Here is a 21,318-nt window from a genome sequence, read left to right as displayed (position 1 = left end):
GTATCCCTACTGATGTTAATCCAGCTCCCTCACACTGTCCCTCAGTAACCCCTCTCCCCCCAGGGCCCTGTGTTACTGACTGTATCCCTACTGATGTTAATCCAGCTCCCTCACACTGTCCCTCAGTAACCCCTCTTCCCCCCCCAGGGCCCTGTGTTACTGACTGTATCCCTACTGATGTTAATCCAGCTCCCTCACACTGTCACTCAGTAACCCCTCCCCCCCCAGGGCCCTGTGTTACTGACTGTATCCCTACTGATGTTAATCCAGCTCCCTCACACTGTCACTCAGTAACCCCTCCCCCCCCAGTGCCCTGTGTTACTGACTGTATCCCTACTGATGTTAATCCAGCTCCCTCACACTGTCACTCAGTAACCCCTCTCCCCCCCAGTGCCCTGTGTTACTGACTGTATCCCTACTGATGTTAATCCAGCTCCCTCACACTGTCCCTCAGTAACCCCACTCCCCCCCAGGGCCCTGTGTTACTGACTGTATCCCTACTGATGTTAATCCAGCTCCCTCACACTGTCCCTCAGTAACCCCTCTCCCCCGCCCAGTGCCCTGTGTTACTGACTGTATCCGTACTGATGTTAATCCAGCTCCCTCACACTGTCCCTCAGTAACCCCTCTCCCCCCCAGGGCCCTGTGTTACTGACTGTATCCCTACTGATGTTAATCCAGCTCCCTCACACTGTCCCTCAGTAACCCCTCTCCCCTGCAGTGCCCCTGATGGGGATTGGTTTCTGACGTTTAACCCTTTGCCTCCCGGCAGTGGTATAAGCTGGATGAGCTGTTTGAGCAGGAGAGGAACGTTAGGATGGCCATGGCTAACCGTGCCGGACTGCTGGCTCTGATGCTGCACCAGACCATTCAGCACGACCCTCTCACCACCGACTTGCGGTCGAACAAGGAACGCTGACACCCCCCCCCCCCCCCTCTCCATCGCCACCCACGGTGAGTCTCTCCACCCCTGTCGCTCAGCAGGGCTCCCCCTCCACGGTTCGCAGCTCCCCCTCCGTCTCTCTCCTCCTCGCCTTCTCTCCCTCACTACTGAGCTGAGCTCAGCCCCCTCACACACAGACACACTCACACAGACACACTCACACACAGACTCTCTCTCTCTCACAGACACACTCACACACACAGACACACTCACACACACAGACACTCTCTCACACAGACACTCTCTCACACACAGACTCTCACACACAGACTCTCTCACACACAGACTCTCTCACACAGACACTCTCACACACAGACACTCTCTCACACAGACACTCTCTCACACACAGACTCTCTCTCACACAGACACTCTCTCACACACAGACTCTCTCACACAGACACTCACACACAGACACTCTCTCACACAGACACACTCTCACACACAGACTCTCTCTCACACAGACACTCTCTCACACACAGACTCTCTCACACAGACACTCACACACAGACACTCTCTCACACAGACACACTCTCACACACAGACACTCTCTCACACAGACACTCTCTCACACACAGACTCTCTCACACAGACACTCACACACAGACACTCTCTCACACAGACACTCTCTCACACAGACACTCTCTCACACAGACACACTCTCACACACAGACACTCTCTCACACACAGACTCTCTCACACAGACACTCTCACACACAGACACTCTCTCACACAGACACTCTCTCACACACAGACTCTCTCTCACACAGACACTCTCTCACACACAGACTCTCTCACACAGACACTCACACACAGACACTCTCTCACACAGACACACTCTCACACACAGACACTCTCTCACACAGACACTCTCTCACACACAGACTCTCTCACACAGACACTCACACACAGACACTCTCTCACACAGACACTCTCTCACACAGACACTCTCTCACACAGACACACTCTCACACACAGACACTCTCTCACACAGACACTCTCTCTCACACAGACTCTCTCACACAGACACTCACACACAGACACTCTCTCACACAGACACTCTCTCACACAGACACTCTCTCACACAGACACATACACACACAGACACTCTCTCACACACAGACACTCTCTCACACACAGACACTCTCTCACACAGACACTCTCTCACACACAGACGATCTCACACACACAGACACTCTCTCACACACACACACTCTCTAACACTCTCTCACACAGACTCTCTCTCTCACACAGACACTCTCTCACACACACACACTCTCTCACACACACAGACACTCTCTCACACACAGACACTCTCTCACACACTCTCACACAGACTCTCTCTCTCACACAGACACTCTCACACACACAGACACTCTCTCACACACAGACACTCTCACACACAGACACTCTCTCACACACACTCTCTCACACACAGACACTCACTCACACACAGACACTCTCACACACAGACACTCTCACACACAGACACTCTCTCACACACTCTCTCACACAGACACACTCTCACACACAGACACTCTCTCACACAGACACTCTCACACAGACACTCTCTCACACAGACACTCTCTCACACAGACACTCTCTCACACAGACACTCTCTCACACAGACACTCTCTCACACAGACACTCTCTCACACAGACACACTCTCTCACACAGACACTCACACACAGACACTCTCACACACAGACACACTCTCACACAGACACACTCACACACAGACACTCTCTCACACAGACACTCTCTCACACAGACACTCTCTCTCACACAGACACTCTCTCACACACAGACACTCTCTCACACACAGACACTCTCTCACACACAGACTCTCTCTCACACACAGACTCTCTCTCACACAGACACACTCTCACACACAGACACTCTCTCACACACAGACACACTCACACAGACACTCTCTCACACACTCTCTCACACACTCTCTCACACAGACACACTCTCACACACAGACACTCTCACACACAGACACTCTCACACACAGACACTCTCACACACAGACACTCTCTCACACAGACACTCTCTCACACAGACACTCTCTCACACAGACACTCTCTCTCACACAGACACTCACACACAGACACTCACACACAGACACACTCTCTCACACAGACACTCTCTCTCACACAGACACTCTCTCACACAGACACTCTCTCACACAGACACTCTCTATCACACAGACACTCTCTCACACAGACACTCTCTCACACACAGACACTCTCTCACACACAGACACTCTCTCACACACAGACTCACTCTCACACACAGACACACTCTCACACACAGACACTCTCTCACACACAGACACTCTCTCACACACAGACACACTCTCACACACAGACTCTCTCTCACACAGACACTCTCTCACACACACAGACACTCTCTCACACAGACACACACACACAGACACTCTCTCACACAGACAGTCTCTCACACAGACACTCTCTCACACACAGCACTCTCTCACACACAGACACTCTCTCACACACAGACTCACTCTCACACACAGACACACTCTCACACACAGACACTCTCTCACACACAGACCCACTCTCACACACAGACACTCTCACACACAGACACTCACACACACACACAGACACTCTCTCACACAGACACTCTCTCACACAGACAGACTCTCACACACAGACACACTCACCACACAGACACACTCACACACAGACCCTCTCACACACAGACACTCTCACACACAGACACTCTCTCACACAGACACACTCTCACACAGACACACTCTCACACAGACACACTCTCCACACAGACACACTCTCACACACAGACACACTCTCACACAGACACACTCTCACACAGACACACTCTCACACACAGACACACTCTCACACACAGAGACACTCTCTCACACAGACACTCTCTCACACAGACACTCTCTCACACAGACACTCTCTCACACAGACACTCTCTCACACAGACACTCTCTCACACAGACACTCTCTCACACAGACACTCTCTCACACAGACACTCTCACACACAGACACTCTCTCACACACAGACACTCACACACAGACACTCTCTCACACACAGACACTCTCTCTCACACAGACACTCTCTCTCACACAGACACACTCTCACACACAGACACTCTCTCACACACAGACACTCTCTCACACACAGACACTCTCTCACACAGACACACTCTCTCACACAGACACACTCTCTCACACAGACACACACTCTCACACAGACACACTCTCACACAGACACACTCTCACACACAGACACTCTCTCACACAGACACACTCTCTCACACAGACACTCTCTCTCACACAGACACTCTCACACACAGACACTCACACACAGACACACTCACACACAGACACTCTCTCACACAGACACTCTCTCACACACAGACACTCTCTCACACAGACACTCTCTCACACAGACACTCTCTCACACAGACACTCTCTCACACAGACACTCTCACACAGACACACTCTCTCACACAGACACTCTCACACACAGAGACTCTCTCACACAGAGACTCTCTCACACAGAGACTCTCTCACACAGAGACTCTCTCACACAGACACTCTCTCACACAGACACACTCTCTCACACAGACACACTCTCTCACACAGACACACTCTCACACACAGACACTCTCACACACAGACACACTCTCACACACAGACACTCTCTCACACAGACACTCTCACACACAGACACTCTCTCACACAGACACACTCTCTCACACAGACACACTCTCTCACACAGACACTCTCTCACACAGACACTCTCTCACACAGACACACTCTCTCACACAGACACTCTCACACACAGACACTCTCTCACACACAGACACTCTCTCACACACAGACACTCTCTCACACAGACACACTCTCTCACACAGACACTCTCTCTCACACAGACACTCTCACACAGACACTCTCACACACAGACACTCTCTCACACAGACACTCTCTCACACAGACACTCTCTCACACAGACACACTCTCACACACAGACACTCTCACACACAGACACTCTCACACACAGACACTCTCTCACACAGACACTCTCTCACACAGACACACTCTCACACAGACACACTCTCACACACAGACACTCTCACACACAGACACACTCACACACAGACTCTCTCACACACAGACACTCTCTCACACACAGACACTCTCTCACACACAGACACTCTCTCACACACAGACACTCTCTCACACACAGACACTCTCTCACACACAGACTCTCTCTCACACACAGACTCTCTCTCACACACACACTTTCTCACACAGACACTCTCTCACACAGACACACTCTCACACACAGACACTCTCTCACACAGACACTCTCTCACACAGACACTCTCTCACACAGACACACTCTCACACACAGACTCTCTCACACAGAGACACTCTCTCACACAGAGACACTCTCTCACACAGAGACACTCTCTCACACAGAGACACTCTCTCACACAGAGACACTCTCTCACACAGAGACACTCTCTCACACAGAGACACTCTCTCACACAGAGACACTCTCTCACACAGAGACACTCTCTCACACAGAGACACTCTCTCACACAGAGACACTCTCTCACACAGAGACACTCTCTCACACAGAGACACTCTCTCACACAGACACACTCTCTCACACAGACACACTCTCTCACACAGACACACTCTCTCACACAGACACACTCTCTCACACAGACACACTCTCTCACACAGACACACTCTCTCACACAGACACACTCTCTCACACAGACACACTCTCTCACACAGACACACTCTCTCACACAGACACACTCTCTCACACAGACACACTCTCTCACACAGACACACTCTCTCACACAGACACACTCTCTCACACAGACACACTCTCACACACAGACACACTCTCACACAGACACACTCTCTCACACAGACACACTCTCTCACACAGACACACTCTCTCACACAGACACACTCTCTCACACAGACACACTCTCTCACACAGACACACTCTCTCACACAGACACACTCTCTCACACAGACACTCTCTCTCACACAGACACTCTCTCTCACACAGACACTCTCACACAGACACTCTCACACACAGACACTCTCACACACAGACACTCACACACAGACACACACACACACAGACACTCTCTCACACAGACACTCTCTCACACAGACACACTCTCTCACACAGACACTCTCTCACACAGACACACTCTCTCACACAGACACTCTCTCACACAGACACTCTCTCACACACAGACACTCTCTCACACAGAGACACTCTCTCACACAGAGACACTCTCTCACACAGAGACACTCTCTCACACAGAGACACTCTCTCACACAGAGACACTCTCTCACACAGAGACACTCTCTCACACAGAGACACTCTCTCACACAGAGACACTCTCTCACACAGAGACACTCTCTCACACAGAGACACTCTCTCACACAGAGACACTCTCTCACACAGACCCTCTCACACACAGACACTCTCTCACACAGAGACACTCTCTCACACAGAGACACTCTCTCACACAGACACTCTCTCACTCAGAGACACTCTCTCACACAGAGACACTCTCTCACACAGAACACTCTCTCACACAGACACTCTCTCACACAGACACTCTCTCACACAGAGACACTCTCTCACACAGACACTCTCTCACACAGAGACACTCTCTCACACAGACACTCTCTCACACAGACACTCTCTCACACAGAGACACTCTCTCACACAGAGACACTCTCTCACACAGAGACACTCTCTCACACAGAGACACTCTCTCACACAGAGACACTCTCTCACACAGAGACACTCTCTCACACAGAGACACTCTCTCACACAGACACTCTCTCACACAGAGACACTCTCTCACACAGAGACACTCTCTCACACACAGACACTCTCACACACAGACACTCTCACACACAGACACTCTCTCACACAGACACTCTCTCACACAGACACTCTCTCACACAGACACTCTCTCACACACAGACACTCTCTCACACACAGACACTCTCACACACAGACACTCTCACACACAGACACTCTCACACACAGACACTCTCTCACACAGACACTCACACACAGACACTCTCTCACACACAGACACTCACTCTCACACAGACTCTCTCTCTCACACAGACACTCTCTCACACAGACACACACAGACACTCTCACACAGACACTCTCTCACACAGACACTCTCTCACACAGACACTCTCTCACACAGACACTCTCTCACACAGACACTCTCTCACACAGACACTCTCTCACACAGACACTCTCTCACACAGACACTCTCTCACACAGACACTCTCTCACACAGACACTCTCTCACACAGACACTCTCTCACACAGACACTCTCTCACACAGACACTCTCACACACAGACACTCTCACACAGACACTCTCTCACACAGACACTCTCTCACACAGACACTCTCTCACACAGACACTCTCTCACACAGACACTCTCTCACACAGACACACTCTCTCACACAGACACACTCTCTCACACAGACACTCTCTCTCACACAGACACTCTCACACACAGACACTCACACAGACACTCTCTCACACAGACACTCTCTCACACACAGACACTCTCACACACAGACACACTCACACACAGACACTCTCTCACACACAGACACTCTCACACACAGACTCTCTCTCACACACAGACACTCTCTCACACACAGACACTCTCTCACACACAGACACTCTCTCACACACAGACTCTCTCACACAGACACTCTCACACACAGACACTCACACACAGACACACACACACAGACACTCTCTCACACAGACACTCTCTCACACACAGACACTCTCTCACACAGACACTCTCTCACACACAGACACTCTCTCACACAGACACTCTCTCACACACAGACACTCTCTCACACAGACACTCTCTCACACAGACACTCTCTCACACAGACACACTCTCACACACAGACACTCTCACACACAGACACTCTCACACACAGACACTCTCTCACACACAGACACTCTCTCACACTCTCACACAGACTCTATCTCTCACACAGACACTCTCTCACACAGACACACACAGACACTCTCTCACACAGACACTCTCTCACACAGACACTCTCTCACACAGACACTCTCTCACACAGACACTCTCTCACACAGACACTCTCACACAGACACTCTCTCACACAGACACTCTCTCACACAGACACTCTCTCACACAGACACTCTCTCACACAGACACTCTCTCACACACAGACACTCTCTCACACACAGACACTCTCTCACACAGACACTCTCTCACACACAGACACTCTCTCACACACAGACACTCTCTCACACACAGACACTCTCTCACACTCTCACACAGACTCTCTCTCTCACACAGACACTCTCTCACACAGACACACACAGACACTCTCTCACACAGACACTCTCTCACACAGACACTCTCTCACACAGACACTCTCTCACACAGACACTCTCTCACACTCTCACACAGACTCTCTCTCTCACACAGACACTCTCTCACACAGACACACACAGACACTCTCTCACACAGACACTCTCTCACACAGACACTCTCTCACACAGACACTCTCTCACACAGACACTCTCTCACACAGACACTCTCTCACACAGACACTCTCTCACACAGACACTCTCACACACAGACACTCTCACACACAGACACTCTCACACACAGACACTCTCTCACACAGACACTCTCTCACACAGACACACTCTCACACACAGACACACTCTCTCACACACACTCTCACACAGACACACTCTCACACACAGACACACTCTCACACACAGACACTCTCTCACACACACAGACACTCTGTCACACACACTCACACAGAGACACTCTCTCACACAGACACTCTCTCACACAGACACTCTCTCACACAGACACTCTCTCACACAGACACTCTCTCACACAGAGACACTCTCTCACACAGAGACACTCTCTCACACAGAGACACTCTCTCACACAGAGACACTCTCTCACACAGAGACACTCTCACACACAGACACTCTCACACACAGACACTCTCACACACAGACACTCTCACACACAGACACTCTCTCACACAGACACTCTCTCACACACAGACACTCTCTCACACACAGACACTCTCTCACACTCTCACACAGACTCTCTCTCTCACACAGACACTCTCTCACACAGACACACACAGACACTCTCTCACACAGACACTCTCTCACACAGACACTCTCTCACACAGACACTCTCTCACACAGACACTCTCTCACACAGACACTCTCTCACACAGACACTCTCTCACACAGACACTCTCTCACACAGACACTCTCTCACACAGACACTCTCTCACACAGACACTCTCTCACACAGACACTCTCACACACACAGACTCTCTCTCACACACACACTTTCTCACACAGACACTCTCTCACACACACACACACACACACTCACACACAGACACTCTCACACACAGACACTCTCACACAGACACTCTCTCACACAGACACTCTCTCACACAGACACTCTCTCACACAGACACTCTCACACACAGACACTCTCTCACACAGACACACACACACAGACACACTCACACACAGACACTCTCTCTCACACAGACACTCTCTCACACACAGACACTCTCTCACACAGACACTCTCACACACAGACACTCTCTCACACAGACACTCTCTCACACAGACACTCTCTCACACAGACACTCTCTCACACAGACACTCTCTCACAGACACTCTCTCACACAGACACACTCTCACACACAGACACTCACACACAGACACTCTCTCTCACAGACACACTCTCACAGACACACTCTCACAGACACACTCTCACACACAGACACACTCTCTCACACAGACACACTCTCACACAGACACTCTCTCACACAGACACTCTCACACACAGACACTCTCTCACACAGACACACTCTCTCACACAGACACACTCTCTCACACAGACACACTCTCTCACACAGACACTCTCTCTCACACAGACACTCTCACACAGACACTCTCACACACAGACACTCTCACACAGACACACACACACAGACACACTCACACACAGACACTCTCACACACAGACACTCTCACACACAGACACACTCTCACACAGACACACTCTCTCACACAGACACTCTCTCACACACAGACACTCTCTCACACAGACACTCTCACACACAGACACTCTCTCACACAGACACTCTCTCACACAGACACTCTCTCACACAGACACTCTCTCACACAGACACTCTCTCACACAGACACTCTCTCACACAGACACTCTCTCTCACAGACACACTCTCACACAGACACTCTCACACACAGACACTCTCTCACACAGACACACACACACAGACACACTCACACACAGACACTCTCACACACAGACACTCTCACACACAGACACTCTCTCACACAGACACTCTCACACACAGACACTCTCACACACAGACACACTCTCACACAGACACTCTCTCTCACACAGACACTCTCTCACACACAGACACTCTCTCACACAGACACTCTCTCACACAGACACTCTCTCACACAGACACTCTCTCACACAGACACTCTCTCACACAGACACTCTCTCACACAGACACACTCTCACACACAGACACTCTCACACACAGACACTCTCTCTCACAGACACTCTCTCTCACAGACACACTCTCACAGACACACTCTCACACACAGACACACTCTCTCACACAGACACACTCTCTCACACAGACACTCTCTCACACAGACACTCTCACACACAGACACTCTCACACAGACACTCTCACACAGACACTCTCACACACAGACACTCACACACAGACACACTCACACACAGACACTCTCACACACAGACACTCTCACACACAGACACTCTCACACACAGACACTCTCACACACAGACACTGTCTCACACACAGACACTGTCTCACACACACACTCTCACACACAGACACTCTCTCACACAGACACACTCTCTCACACAGACACACTCTCTCACACAGACACACTCTCTCACACAGACACACTCTCACACACAGACACTCTCTCATACACACAGACACTCTCTCACACACACTCTCACACAGACACACTCTCACACACAGACACACTCTCACACAGACACACTCTCACACACAGACTCTCTCTCACACACACAGACACTCTGTCACACACACTCTCACACAGACACACTCTCACACACAGACACACTCTCACACACAGACACACTCACACACAGACACACTCACACACAGACACACTCACACACAGACACACTCACACACAGACACTCTCTCACACAGACACACTCTCACACAGACACACTCTCACACAGACACACTCTCACACAGACACACTCTCACACAGACACACTCACACACAGACACTCTCTCACACACAGACACTCTCTCACACACAGACACTCTCTCACACACAGACACTCTCTCACACACAGACACACTCTCACACAGACACTCTCTCACACAGACACTCTCTCACACAGACACTCTCACACACACAGACACACTCACACACACAGACACACTCTCACAGACACACTCACACACACAGACACACTCACACACACACAGACACACACACACACACACACACACTGTTCTCTGAGGGCTGCAGGAGAATCCCGCTGCCTCCTCTCCATCCGTCTTGCTCGGGAGAATCCGCGTTTTGGAATCGCTGTTCCGTCTCTCTCTCTCTCTCACCCCTCCCCCCCACCCACCCCGTCCACCTTGTTCTGGATTTACCCCAATGCCAGGAAACATGCTGTCAGCCCTGACTTGGTCAACCACTCTCCCGTCATCTCGCTCTCAGTCTCTCTCTCTCGCGCTCATGATCTCTTTCGCTCTTCTGCTTGCTCTCTCTCGCTCCCTCTCCCCCACACTCCCACTCTCTCTCACGCTTTCTCTGTCTCACGCTCCCTCCTTCTCTGTCTCACGCTCCATCTTGCCGTCTCACGCTCCCTCTGTCTCTCTGACGCTCTGTCTTACTGTCTCTCTCATGTTCCTTCTGTCTCTCTCACGCTCCCTCGCTCTCACGCTCCCTCTGTCACACGTTTTCCCCCGTCCCTCACGCTCCTTCTATCTCATGCTCCCTCACTCTCATGTTCTGTCTCTCTCTCTCTCTCTAGTGCCCTCTCTCGTTCCGTCACATTCTCTCTCTCTCCCTCACGCACCCTCTCTCTCTCGTTCCGTCTCTCTCTGTCTCACACGTTCCGTCTCTCTCTCACCGGCGCCCTCTCTTGTTCCATCTCTCTCTCCCGTTCCCCCCTCTATCTCTCACTCCACCCTGGATCTGGTCTGCTGCAATGCGATGGGGACTGCCCTCCCACCCCAGTTCCCACCCCCGAATTGCTCACCCTATCCCAGTAAGACCGACACACTGCCCTCCCCCCAGCCGAGGGGTCTGGGGTGGTGTGATGCCTCCACTGGTTGAGCAGCCCATCAAAGGTTGGGGGAGGGGCTTTGATGGTTGGCACGTTTCGGGGTGGTGGAGCGGCGTGAGCCCGTTGCGGGGGAAGGGAGGAAAGCTGATAGCCCTCAGGCACAGGCCTCAAAGTGTTTTGTGTGTTTTTATTCCAGAGAGAAAAGGGGTCGTTCTGAAGGTGGGTTTTGACAGAGCGGGTGCCCAGCAAAGGAGGCCACCCCCTTTTCTCACCCAGACACCGCATGGGCCTCCTCCCTTGGTCCTGGCCTATCCTCGGGGACCTGTCAGCCTTCCTGCAACAAAAGGAGGAGAGTAGCTCAAGCCGAACGATCGGAGTCTCTCTGCTTTCCAGGTGCACAGACTGTGGTTGGACATTGCCATTTCTTTTTCACTGTAATTACCTTCTCTCGTGTCCGATTAATAAAGGTAGCTTCCTGTTTTTCACCGCTGCCTTCTGTGTCTTTGAGACGGTGGGGAGAAGACTTGGCGACAGCCCCCTTCCCATCTTGGCGATGGACATACCAGATGGACTCCCACCGAAGCGCCTCCCTGCTGTCAGACTCTGGGCTCCGCGCCTCGGAATAAACCCCCGTTCCATTCTCTGCTTGCATGGCGATGTCTCGCGCAGATCCCACTGCGCCGCAGTCTCGCGCCCGTTTCAGTGGTCTCTCTCTCTCTCTCTCTCTCCCCGCTGCAGGAAGCTCGTGTCATCGCCCTGTGTTCAACTTCACCTGACCCTAACGCTCCCGCCACGCCTGGGAGCCGTCCCTTGGATTTCCTACACTCCCTCTCTCTGTCTCACGCTCTCTTTCTCTCGCACTCGCTCTCTGTCTCATGCTCCCCCTCTCTCTCTTCCTTTCGCACTCTCTTCCTCACGGTCTCTCTCTCGTGTGCTCACGTTCTCTCACGCACTCAAGCTCTCTCTCGCACTCTTTCTCTTGTGTGCTCTCTCTCTCTCACTTCCTCAGGCTCTCTCACGCTCTCTCTCTCTCGCGCTCTCTCTCTCTCGCGCTCTCTCTCTCTCGCGCTCTCTCTCTCTCGCGCTCTCTCTCTCGCGCTCTCTCTCTCTCGCGCTCTCTCTCTCGCGCTCTCTCTCTCTCTCGCGCTCTCTCTCTCTCGCGCTCTCTCTCTCTCGCGCTCTCTCTCTCTCGCGCTCTCTCTCTCTCTCTCGCGCTCTCTCTCTCTCGCACTCTCTTGCGCTCTTCATCTCGCACGCTCTCTTGTGCTCTTCCTTGCTCTCTAGCACTCTCGCGCTCTCTCTCTCGCCCCCTCTCTCTCTCGCCCCCTCTCTCTCGCCCCCTCTCTCTCTCGCCCCCTCTCTCTCTCTCTCGCGCCCTCTCTCTCTCTCTCTGTCTCTTGCTCCCTCTCTCTCTCTGGCCCCCCCTCTCTCTCTGTCTCTCGTGCCCTCTCTCTCTCGTGCCCTCTCTCTCTCGCGCCCTCTCTCTCTCGCGCCCTCTCTCTCTCTCTCGTGCTCTCTCTCTCTCTCTCTCGTGCTCTCTCTCTCTCTCTCGTGCTCTCTCTCTCTCTCTCGCGCCCTCTCTCTCTCTCTCGCGCCCTCTCTCTCTCGCGCCCTCTCTCTCTCGCGCCCTCTCTCTCTCTCGCGCCCTCTCTCTCTCTCGCGCCCTCTCTCTCTCTCGCGCCCTCTCTCTCTCTCGCGCCCTCTCTCTCTCTCGCGCCCTCTCTCTCGCACCCTCTCTCTCTCTCGCGCCCTCTCTCTCTCTCGCGCCCTCTCTCTCTCTCGCGCCCTCTCTCGCGCGCTCTCTCTCTCTCGCGCCCTCTCTCTCTCGCGCCCTCTCTCTCTCGCGCCCTCTCTCTCTCTCTCGCGCCCTCTCTCTCTCGCGCCCTCTCTCTCTCTCGCGCCCTCTCTCTCTCTCGCGCCCTCTCTCTCTCTCGCGCCCTCTCTCTCTCTCGCGCCCTCTCTCTCTCTTGCGCCCTCTCTCTCGCGTCCTCTCTCTCGCGCCCTCTCTCTCTTGCGCCCTCTCTCTCTCGCGCCCCTCTCTCTCTCTCGCGCCCCTCTCTCTCTCTCGCGCGCTCTCTCTCTCTCTCGCGCCCTCTCTCTCTCTCGCGCCCTCTCTCTCGCGCCCTCTCTCTCTCTCGCGCCCTCTCTCTCTCTCGCGCCCTCTCTCTCTCTCGCGCCCTCTCTCTCTCTCGCGCCCTCTCTCTCTCTCGCGCCCTCTCTCTCTCTCGCGCCCTCTCTCTCGCGCCCTCTCTCTCTCTCTCGCGCCGTCTCTCTCTCTCGCGCCCTCTCTCTCTCTTTCTCGCGCCCTCTCTCTCTCTCTCGCGCCCTCTCTCTCTCTCTCGCGCCCTCTCTCTCTCTCTCGCGCTCTCTCTCTCGCTCGCTCTCTCTCTCGCGCGCTCTCTTGCGCTCTTCATCTCGCGCGCTCTCTTGTGCTCTTCCTTGCTCTCTAGCGCTCTCGCCCTCTCTCTCTCTCGCCCTCTCTCTCTCTCGCCCCCCCTCTCTCTCGCCCCCTCTCTCTCTCGCCCCTCTCTCTCTCTCTCGCGCCCTCTCTCTCTCGCGCTCTCTCTCTCTCGCGCTCTCTCTCTCTCTGTCTCTCGCGCCCTCTCTCTCTCGCGCCCTCTCTCTCTCGCGCCCTCTCTCTCTCGCGCCCTCTCTCTCTCGCGCCCTCTCTCTCTCTCGCGCCCTCTCTGTCACTTCCCCCCTCTCTCTCTCTCGCGCTCTCTCTCTCTCTCGCGCCCTCTCTCTCTCGCGCCCTCTCTCTCTCGCGCCCTCTCTCTCTCGCGCCCTCTCTCTCTCGCGCCCTCTCTCTCTCTCGCGCCCTCTCTCTCTCTCTCGCGCCCTCTCTCTCTCTCTCGCGCCCTCTCTCTCTCTCTCGCCCTCTCTTCCTCTCGCCCTCTCTCTGTTCCCCTCTCCTTCACGCTCTCTCCCACTCTCACGCTATCTCCCTCTCTCTCTCACTCTCTCTCTCTCTCTCTCACACACACACACACACACACACACACACACACACACACACACACTCCGTCTCTCTCACACACCTCCAGTCCAAGTCCCAGACACCGGCTGTGAATGGTTGCGGACACTCTGTCAATGCAGCCGAGTCTTTCGAAGATCAGCCCCGCTCACGAGAGCTAAATCCCAGAGAGCAACACCTCGCCCTCTCAGTGACGTGATCTGCTTTTCCACAACCCCTCGAGGTGAAACAGAGTAAATCCCCTCTGCTCACTCCAGAATCAAACACTCTAAATTGAATGAATCCTTTCTAATGACTAATTTTTCCCGAATAGAACAAGATTCTAATGGTGTGCTGTTCCAATAAATACAAGTCCCGCTCGTAACAGAATTCAACCGGTATCCATTTTGGAATGTGCCTCTTTCGGGGTGTGCGCGCGCGGGTCTGGAGTCATGTGTAGGCCCAGACTGGGTAAGGATGGCAGATTCTCCCAGCCCCCTGCTGCTCCCGGGTTAGCGGGGGGAGGGGGGCAAATTGGAGAACAGCGCTGGGAGAGGCCATTCGCCCCCCCCCCCCCCAAGCTTGTGCTGACTCAACCCTGCCTTTCCCAACCAGATGCTGGAGATCAGAGCTGGAAAAGCGCAGCAGGTCAGGCAGCACCAAAGGAACACGAGAGAAGCCCTTTTGCCTCCACGCTGTGCAGATCCCTCTATGCCCTAGTGCCTGCCGAGGCTCCTCTGCAGTGTTGGCATTGCATCTGCCCTCCAGCACCTCTGGCAACGTCTCCCAGGTGCTCGCCACCCTCCATGTTGAAGGGGGAAATAAAATCTGCCTCTCCTGTCTCATCTGAACGTTCAACCGCAGACCCCTGACAGTAGCCCTCCTCCTCGGGTGACCCACGCTCAGGGAAAGAAGTACATTATTCAGAGGATACCTCGCTCGCAGCGGGACAAAATTAGGAAAGAACACATCACACATTAGTATTGACACATTTCTCCGCGATACCAAGGGGAGAAGAGACAGACGCACCCACTCCCTCAGCACTGACCCTCCCACAGCACCCGCTCCCTCAGCACTGACCCTCCTACAGCACCCATTCCCTCAGCACTGACCCTCCCACAGCACCCATTCCCTCAGCACTGACCCTCCCACAGCACCCGCTCCCTCAGCACTGACCCTCCCACAGCACCCGCTCCCTCAGCACTGACCCTCCCACAGCACCCGCTCCCTCAGCACTGACCCTCCCACAGCACCCATTCCCTCAGCACTGACCCTCCCACAGCACCCGCTCCCTTGTTGCTGACTCTCCCACAGCACCCACTCCCTCAGCACTGACCCTCCCACAGCACCCACTCCCTCAGCACTGACCCTCCCACAGCACCCACTCCCTCGTTGCCGACCCTCCCACATTCCCTCTCTCCCACTGTGCGATCATGACGTAGCCACTCGACCCGGGTTGGTTGAGGGATCGGCGGCCAGACTGCCATTGCCCGTTTCTTTTCCCTGTCTGCCAAGGGGAGTCTTAGGAGGAATCCTCGGTAAACAGCCGTCGTTCCATCGAGCTGAACTGACCGTCTTCAATCAGCTGTGGGCATGCGTCCTGGCATAGCCAGGGGCGAACGGGCACATGACGTCCAGCTGCAGTATTGGATGTGAGGGTGGGGTGGTGGGGTATTTATGAGCAGGTCTCTTGTCCTATCAGGGCAGTCCCTTCTCTCTGACTGCCTCCTAGCCCTTGGCGGTTGTGCCACGTTTCGAGCTCATCTCCTGGTTGTCCTAACCGCAGGCGCGTTGGGAAAGTAACTTAAGCCCCCTCCCTCCGCGGTCTCTCGCCGGTCCCCCCGCTGCGGACGGGACGGCGGACCCGTAACGCCACCCCAGCCGACCCTTCGTTTCCCCCTCTCCCGCAACTGGCGCCGTGCCCGTTTCCCGGCCGTTGGTGCCGGCGCCCCGCCTCGCTCGCCGGCCGGCGTTCCCGGGGGAAACGAGCGATGGCCCGGGAAGCGCCGGCCCCCGTGAGATCTTCCTGTGCCGGGAGTGGGGCGCCGGCGAAACGCGGTGAAGTGCCGAGGAGCTGGAGCGTCGGCGTCTTCGGGCGTACGCCCGTCCACTGGCTCGTGTCAGCCGGAGTCAGGGAGGGAAGGTTCCGGATTTATACCCCCATTCCCCTCCCCCCCCCCGCGCAGGCGCAGGGGCTTTTCCTTTGGGTAGATTGAGCGGCCGCTCGATCCAGGAGCAACGCCGCGGGGCGTCCCCCTCAGCGGGGCCCACGTGACCGCTTGGGGCGGGGCCTCAGTGACTGGGCGCCCGGAGCTGGGGCGTGCGGCTGCGCGCTGCCGCCGGTGGGCGGGGAACGACGTGGGGCGGGACGGCTGTGCGGCTGCGCGTTGCCGGTGGTGGGCGCGGCTTGGCCCTCACCTCAGGGTACGCGTCATCCGGCTTGCGGGTAGAGGGAGGGGCTGAACGCTTGCGGCTGCGCCGTGCTGGTTGTGGGCGCGGCCTGGCCGCGAAGTGGAGGTGTGCGACTGCGCGGTACCGTCACTGGGCGGGTCCTGGCTTGCGGTGAGTGTGTGCGGCTGCGCGGTATCTGGAGTGGGCGGTCCCTGCCGGGGATGAGGCTGTGCGGCTGCGTCCCCCCGGCGCTGGGCGGGACTTGGCTGTGACGTCATAGTCTGCGGCTGCGAGTCGCCGGCACTGGGCGGGGACCGCCCTGAGGTGACGGTGTGCGGCTGCGCGGTGCCGGCGTTGGGCGGGGACTAAGGGCTTGGTGAGGTTGTGCGGCTGCGCGGTGCCGGCGGTCTTGTGGTTCATCAGGAGGGTCAGAGACTAGGACACAACCTTTCCCCACCCCCCAGGGGAGTCTCCAAGGAGGGACGGTGAGTGAGGCAAGAATAGAGGGGGAAGGAATCATCACTGACCCCTGACCCACACTCTCCATTGACCTGCTCTGACCCCTGACCCATACTCTCCAGTGACCTGCACTGACCCCTGACCCCTGACCCATACTCTCCATTGACCTGCACTGACCCCTGACCCATACTCTCCATTGACCTGCACTGACCCCTGACCCACACTCTCCATTGACCTGCTCTGACCCCGACCCATACTCTCCAGTGACCTGCACTGACCCCTGACCCACACTCTCCATTGACCTGCACTGACCCCTGACCCACACTCTCCATTGACCTGCACTGACCCATGACCCACACTCTCCAGTGACCTGCACTGACCCCTGACCCATACTCTCCATTGACCTGCACTGACCCCTGACCCATACTCTCCATTGACCTGCACTGACCCCTGACCCATACTCTCCATTGACCTGCACTGACCCCTGACCCACACTCTCCATTGACCTGCACTGACCCCTGACCCATACTCTCCATTGACCTGCACTGACCCCTGACCCACACTCTCCATTGACCTGCACTGACCCCTGACCCACACTCTCCATGACCTGCTCTGACCCCTGACCCACACTCTCCATTGACCTGCACTGACCACTGACCTTCACTCTCCATTGGTCTGCACTGACCCCTGACCCACACTCTCCATTGACCTGCTCTGACCCCTGACCCATACTCTCCAGTGACCTGCACTGACCCCTGACCCCTGACCCATACTCTCCATTGACCTGCACTGACCCCTGACCCATACTCTCCATTGACCTGCACTGACCCCTGACCCACACTCTCCATTGACCTGCTCTGACCCCGACCCATACTCTCCAGTGACCTGCACTGACCCCTGACCCACACTCTCCATTGACCTGCACTGACCCCTGACCCACACTCTCCATTGACCTGCACTGACCCATGACCCACACTCTCCAGTGACCTGCACTGACCCCTGACCCATACTCTCCATTGACCTGCACTGACCCCTGACCCACACTCTCCATTGACCTGCACTGACCCCTGACCCATACTCTCCATTGACCTGCACTGACCCCTGACCCACACTCTCCATTGACCTGCACTGACCCCTGACCCATACTCTCCATTGACCTGCACTGACCCCTGACCCACACTCTCCATTGACCTGCACTGACCCCTGACCCACATTCTCCATTGTCCTGCACTGACCCCTGACCCACACTCTCCATTGACCTGCACTGACCCCTGACCCACACTCTCCATGACCTGCTCTGACCCCTGACCCACACTCTCCATTGACCTGCACTGACCACTGACCTTCACTCTCCATTGGTCTGCACTGACCCCTTACCCACACTCTCCTTTGGTCTGCACTGACCTTCACTCTCTATTGACCTGCCCTGACCCCTGACCCTCACTCTCCATTGACCTGCACTGACCCCTGACCCTTACTGACCCCTGACCCACATTCTCCATTGACCTGCACTGACCCCTGACCCACACACTCCATTGACCTGCACTGACCCCTGACCCACACTCTCCATTGACCTGCACTGACCACTGACCTTCACTCTCCATTGACCTGCACTGACCCCTGACCCACACTCTCCATTGACCTGCACTGACCCCTGACCCACACTCTCCATTGACCTGCACTGACTCCTGACCCACACTCTCCATGACCTGCTCTGACCCCTGACCCACACTCTCCTTTGGTCTGCACTGACCCCTGACCTTCACCATCTATTGACCTGCACTGACACCTGACCCTCACTCTCCATTGACCTGCACTGACCCCTGACCCACACTCTCCATTGATCTGTCCTGACCCCTGACCTTCACTCTCCATTGACCTGCACTGACCTCTGACCCACACTCTCCATTGACCTGCACTGACCCCGACCCTCACTGACTATTGACATTCACTGACCCCTGACACTCACTGACCTGCACTGACCCCTGACCCTCACTGACTGACCCTCACTGACCGTGTGTGAGCGCCAATTGACCGCTGGTTGACCAGTCACTGTCTGACCATGTGTTTGACCAACCAACCAGTGACTGCTGACCAGCAGGGCGGTCCCTCACTCTCCTCTCCCACCCCCATCCCCTCGGGTGACCACCTGACGCTGGTCCATTCGCTGCCCCAGCTCCTGTGCTGTCCCTAATGGCTGGACAAGACCACAGGACCCCCAGAACCGGTCAGTTTCCCTCTCACCCCCAGACACACCCACCTCCTCATACCTTGGAGAACAGATGGTTTTGATGGGGTGGGCATGAGGGCTCAGAGAGAGAGTGAGCGGGTATCTCTCTGAACGAGGGCTGTCTAACTGTTGCGACTCTTAAATACACTGTTCCAATTCCTCGGGTTGAATGGGACTGTTTGTAGCTCTGTGCCTGTTCCTGATGTGTTGTGTGTGTGTTTGTAGCTCTGCGCCTGTTCCCAGTGTGTGTGTGTGTGACTGTAGCCCTGTGCCTGCTCCTGGTGTTGTGTGTGTGTGACTGTTTTAACTCTGTGCCTGTTCCCGGTGTTGTGTGTGTGTGTGTGTGTGTGTGTGTGTCTGTTTGCAGCTCTGTGCCTGTTCCCGCTGTTTTGTGTGTGTGGCTGTTTGTAGCTCACTGCCTGTTCCCAGTGTTGTGTGTGTGTGTGTGTGAGACTGTGTGTAGTTCTGCGCCTGTTCCTGGTGTTTGTGTGTCTGTGTGATTGTTTGTAGCTCTGTGCCTGTTCCCGGTGTTGTGTGTGGGTGTGAGATTTTGTAGCCCTGTGCCTGTTCCCTGTGTTGTGTTTGACTGTAGCTCTGAACCTGTTCCCGGTGTTTGTGTGTCTGTGTGATTGTTTGTAGCTCTGCGCCTGTTCCCGGTGTTGTGTGTGTGTGATTTCGGTGTTTTGTTTGTGTGTGTGTCTGTTGTATCTCTGTGTCTGTTCCCGGTGTTGTGTGTGTCTGTTTGTAGCTCTGCGCCTGTTCCCGGTGTTGTGTGTGTGATTGTAGCCCTGTGCCTGTTCCCTGTGTTATTTGTATGTGTGTGACTGTAGTTCTGTGCCTATTCCTGGTGTTGTGTGTGTGTGT

The 21,318-nt window shown here is 54.9% G+C and overlaps 1 long non-coding RNA gene across 1 annotated transcript; it reads left to right on the top strand.

Annotated features, from left to right (window-relative positions):
- Nucleotides 1-772: 772 nt before the first annotated feature.
- LOC132813162 (uncharacterized) lies at nt 773-12,906 on the top strand. Its single transcript, XR_009643965.1, has 2 exons — nt 773-954; nt 12,618-12,906. It is a non-coding gene; the product is annotated as an uncharacterized LOC132813162 (long non-coding RNA).
- Nucleotides 12,907-21,318: the final 8,412 nt, after the last annotated feature.

The sequence above is a fragment of the Hemiscyllium ocellatum genome, unplaced genomic scaffold (assembly GCF_020745735.1).
Source record: "Hemiscyllium ocellatum isolate sHemOce1 unplaced genomic scaffold, sHemOce1.pat.X.cur. scaffold_3398_pat_ctg1, whole genome shotgun sequence".
NCBI lineage: Eukaryota > Metazoa > Chordata > Chondrichthyes > Orectolobiformes > Hemiscylliidae > Hemiscyllium > Hemiscyllium ocellatum.
Note: the sequence above shows the minus strand (reverse complement) of the source record. Positions and strands in the feature narration are given on the sequence as shown.